The following is a 5,552-nucleotide window of genomic DNA, read 5'->3' as shown; positions in this document are numbered from 1 at the left end:
CCACTCAGAGACTTTGTCTAAGGCAGGGCTGTTCAGCCTCTCAGAGGCTAGGGGCAGCACCCCACATGAGCTGCACTGGGGGGGGACCCACACCCCAGCTGTACTAGTGTGAACAGCCCCCTTTCCTGCTCCACTGTGCACACAGGTAGTCCCCGCGAATTGCTGCACCATGCGTATGCACAGGCGGCCACCCCATAACACTCCACCATGTGTACAGCAGATGAATGCCCCTTCCCTCTCCCCCATTCTTCTCCACACTGGGCAGTCACCCCTCTCCAACCATGGGCTCCTGCATGTTGTGCCACCCCCTGGTAGGAACCAGAAGCAAAATCCAGAGCCCCTAGCCTGGACCATAAAAATTACACTTTATATGCAGGATTGGATTGTCTTATAATCAGGCTCCTGACAATAGCGACATTTGTACTCACAGGGTTTTTATGCATGCAGTAAAAATACCAGATCAGACATTTTTTTTCAGTGAGGTTTTTATTTTAGTGCATTTAATCCTTTGGGTCCTTTACCTGACCATTTGTTCTCCTGTGGGATTTTGTAATAGCAGTTAAAGGGTTCTATTTGTAGTCATTTGACTTTTATTCAGGGAAAAAGCTGTTTTTCATAAAACTGACCTAAAAAATGTGGAGTCAACTTATATGTGGGATTAATAAGAACAATATGATAATATAGGTAAAGCACATTCTCCCACAGAAGGGAGGAAGTTAGAAGTAAACCTCCACGGACTGGAGGCTACTGAGAAGGCTCATGTTGTGAGACCTTTAAAACCACACAGAAGGCAGCAGGCCGTCCAAACCCACAGATGTCATAGAATTTGCAAAGACAACACACAGATAGAGAAATCCAGATTATAGCCTTAGGTGCTATTAGCTCAAGATAGTAGAGTCCCGTTACCTCCCCAGTAATGGGTACCCTCAAGGTAGAGGGACCGAATGTGTGGAGGGACTTACTGGAATGAATGATAACTGGGCTCCTGCAGACCAATGATCAAACACGTTGAAACACTACAACATCCAGAAATGACCTCCTTAGCACCTACTGTTTTATGTCCTGTTAGAAAAAAAACCTCTTAGGAACAAACAAATGGAAAACAGGTGGATGTAATGCTTTAATTTACATTTCTAACTTTACATTGTTGCTGCTAGATATAGCAATTTTCCTTCAGACTTAACCTACAAATCTTTGTTTCCATCCCTTACTCAAAAGCTTGATACCCAAAACCAGTACAAGAGTAGCAGCCAAATTCTAGCTTTAGTCATGTCCTTGAAGCTTTAGTGGATTCTGACATCTGCAGTTATACTGTCACATTACATAATTATACTAATACAAAAATGTGCAGACCTTGCTGCAGGTGAAATCTTGCCTCCAATAAGGTCAAACACATTATATTTACAACAGAAACAGTATTAGGAGGTTCTTAACACATTCAATATTCATTAGCAGCTATGGAAGTTGAAGGTATGCAGCATTTCCCAGCAAAGAGTGGGTCCCTAGTTTCTGAAACAACTTTAATTGACTAACAACACAGAACTCTCCTTTCAACCAGCAAAACTAGAAACTGTTAACTGGATCTGGACTGGCTCATTGATAGTCACTGATGCATGTATGCTCTCACTAACTTTACAGGAAATTCCAGCAACTGGGTCTCATTCTGCAGCCACTATGCATTCAGAATTATCCCTACATGCAAAAGGCTCTCTGTGTATGTGATGGGTACATGACACATTTTGAGCTGGAAAATAAAACTGAAAACATTTACTATATCCAACGTGCACATCATATACCATGTCATTTAGCACGTGGGTATGTACCTTCACTGAAGATAATGAGTATTCAGTTTCTATGACATATCTATTTTTAATGAATGGGACAAGAGTAAGGTGTGTATTAATCACATGTCCACAGTACAAAGGATTTCAATAAATGAAGTGCTAATGACAACAAGACTATTACTGATTACTGTAACAGATATAAATTAATAGCCTTTCAAGGGAAAATGCCAATTTTCAATGACATAAGAACATTCACTCACGAGACAACAAACTATTAAATAAAAAAATATTTTGAAAAGGAAAAAAAAAAAGAAAATGTTGATTCCAGCAGAGACCTGAGCAGCACTACTCCAACATTCTACTTTCTGCTGTGCTATTTATGCTACATGACCTTAACCAAACCTTTCTATGACTCAGCTTCCCTACCCATAAACAGCTGTAAAATTAGAAAAGAACAAAAAAACCAGCTAATGACATAAACAAATAGCAATGCCTAATCTGCTTGGTATGCCAGAACAAAGCATATTTTCTCATATCATAACTGTCTCTTTCCTTTCTGGCTTTTATCACCACTGAAACTGTTAATAAGGGTGACATTTAAATTAATTAATTTTCAGAGATGACGCACTAACTCTCCAGACTCAGGTAGGAAACAACACATTGGTTCCTTTACTAACACTTATTAAACAATCTTAAACATCAACAGTTTTACATATGTATCCACAATATGGATTACAACTATTATTGCAAAGACATATGGTTATTCTAGGTCCCTAAATTTTATGTTGATGGCTTATGAGTCTTTGGTGGCACTGATTACAAAAGATCCATATTTTTGGCAGAAATATTTTTACCTCATTGTCTTAGAAGATTTCAATTTTTTTCTGATTCAGCAAAGTATTCAAGTTCATGCTTATATACATCCCTACTGCCAAGGTACTTAAGCAGATATTTACATACTTTTATCTCAACAGGATTTCATTTCAGCACAAGTTTAAACTTAAGGACAAGCTGAAGTACTTTATTCACGTCTCATTCTACTTATGTACAGTGTAAAATGTGGCTAAGTAATTTAAAGACTCAGCCTTGTACCATGGAGCGAGCATTGTATTAAGACACAGGACCTGAATCCAGGTGTGTAAACTAAAAAAATCCTCTACTAACCTAGATGTAGTTAGCTGCTTATTAAAGAAAAGCAATAAAATATTAATGGTTTCACACAATTGGGAGGGGGTCAAAATTTGGAAAGAGGTTATATATTACAAACAATACAATTAGCAAATCCTAATAAAGACTATAGATCAGTTGCTCAAACCCCATGCCACCTGCCAGATCTGGCCCATGGGGCTCCCCAAGCATCCTGAAATTTGGCAGGCAGGAGTGGTGGCAATAACACTGCCAGCCTCCCCTCACTGCCAGATTTCTGAGCCCTATTGGCCAGATGACATACATGTGGGTTCCCACCAGCAAGCAGGGAGCTGGTACTGGGGCAATGGGCTCAATATGGCATGTGCAGGGCCAGGGTCAGGGTGTGGGCCACATCTGGTGCACATGTGGCTGGGGCCCAGTCTAGTGCATGAAGGACTAGAGCCTGATCCAGCATGACCAGGACCAGGGCCCAATCCAACATACATGGGGCCAAGGTGGTGGGACCCAAATCAGCATGCATGGGATAGGGGCTGGGGCCTGGGCAAGGACACTGGGCCCAATTCAACATACACAGGACTGGGACAGGACAGGGCAGTGGAACCCGATCCAGGCTGCACAGGGCCGGAGCTCGAGTTATGGGACCCCAATCTGGCACACACAGGGTGTCTACACGAGATACTTTACTGCCCAGTAAATTAGTCAATAATCTGTTGTCTCATGAGACTAATCTGCTGTGCAGTAAAGCATCACCACCTACACATATGTCTACACATACTCACGGGAATCTCCATGCGGCCCTGAGCTGGCTGGGAGTTGCCCCAGAAGTGGGACCGCTCCGGGACAGCTCCTGGCTGTGAAGGGAAGCCCTGCTAGGCATGGGGCTTGTCCCCATGTGCAGAAGGCCAGAAGAGCTCTGCAGCAGCATCTATCTCCCAGCCCCCTGTACATCAGGACCCTTCCCAATGTGCACAGGGCCAGGAGACAGCTGAAAGAATAAGCAGCTGGTAATATCACTGTTTTTACTAACTTTCATTTTCTACTGGATTATTTACATATATTAGGTCAAACTCTCGGGTCCTTACTTAGTCTCTACTCACAGAACTCAGACTGATTAAAACTTTGATTGAAGTTCTTCTCAGGTGACCTTGCCTGTAACGCTCACCACCAGCTATGCTATATGCATCTCTTTATCTTTCATAAACAGGCTCAACTGCCACTCTCAGATGAACCTAGAAGAGAAAAAAAGAGAGGCCTGAATGAAAACTGCATGTATTGGAATATTATCATCCATCTGCTTTTAATTACAGCCTTGATAATTATTTTATTTTCTGTGAATGCTTCACTAGTGGCACAGTTAAGTTGGCACTGACAGTCTTATTTATATTGGATGTTAATTTACACCACCATGATGCTTACAATCTTTACTCTTAAAGTTGGTGGTCTTGGTCCACTACTGCCATTTTATGAAAGCATAACTCTACACTAGAATAACAGAATAGTGAATGAAGCCTTGGATTTTTAGGAAAATCATGACCTACTGCAGAATGTGTTTAATGATGTCCAATCCTACTGTGATACAAGGGCAACCTGTATACAACAGCAGGACAAAGCCAACCTTGGAGACAATGCTGCATACAAGTAATGGAGAACAGGTGAAAGAGAATGGAAGCATGCTTCTTTTACAAATAGTACCCTTCTTGTCTTGCTTGCAACTTTACAGTACATTTCTCTAAGCACAACTTTGCAAAAACAGCTTTGTAAGGTGCAGAGTTCAATACCTCTGCCCTAACCTACTTCAGTTAGAGGCCATAAAATATTTTTCAAATCGAGCCCAGTGATTTGTAGTTGAACTAGATCACAACTCTTAGAAACACCACCAGTTGGATATCAATAGATCGCAAGTGATTTAGACTCCACAACATCCCTTTATAAAGTGTCCATTAGCAGGCCTTGCTTCCTTGTTGACCAGCACATGTAATCTATCTGCATTCATTTAAGCAGCGGCAGCCTCCGAGTTTAACGCACACTTCTGACAGTTCTCAGGTTTTACATTTTTGTCAGAACGTGGCCAGCGGTTAAGTGTCTTATTCCTCATTTGTTTCCGGAAGCATTGGGAGGGAAATTGGAAAAGCAGGATTTCGATCAAAGAAACATGGCGGCTGCATATGGCACATGTTTGTCAGAAGATGTCTTATATGGAAAAGTAATCGATTTATGAGAAGTTTTGCTAGGAGCAGGCTGAACAGCCGCCTGGCGGAGAAGGGTATTGTCCCGCATGGGTTGCAAACTAGCACATCTTGTCCTCTTACACGGGCCGTTCGTGCGAGGAGCGGCATGGTCCCAGGCGGCTTCTCCCCTTTGACCAGCGCAAGGACTGGGCTGCGCGGGTGGAGTCGGGCTCCTCGCAGACTTCTTGCGCAATGGGTGAAGGGAAGGCGCTTTTGAGGCGAGGGTCAGCAGAGAATCTGCCCAAAGGGGCAGGTCCAGCCGGGCTGTTGCCTTGGCTAGGCACCGCCTCCAGCGGGGCTGAGGGCAGGGAGCCCCCCATCAGACACAAGAGCCCCCCACCCACGTAAGATCTGAAACTCATACGCTGGGGGGGGGGGGGGTCCGCTCTTC

This window comes from Alligator sinensis, unplaced genomic scaffold (assembly GCF_000455745.1).
Source record: "Alligator sinensis unplaced genomic scaffold, ASM45574v1 scaffold990_1, whole genome shotgun sequence".
Classification (NCBI taxonomy): Eukaryota; Metazoa; Chordata; order Crocodylia; family Alligatoridae; genus Alligator; species Alligator sinensis.
This window is presented reverse-complemented; position numbering follows the sequence as displayed.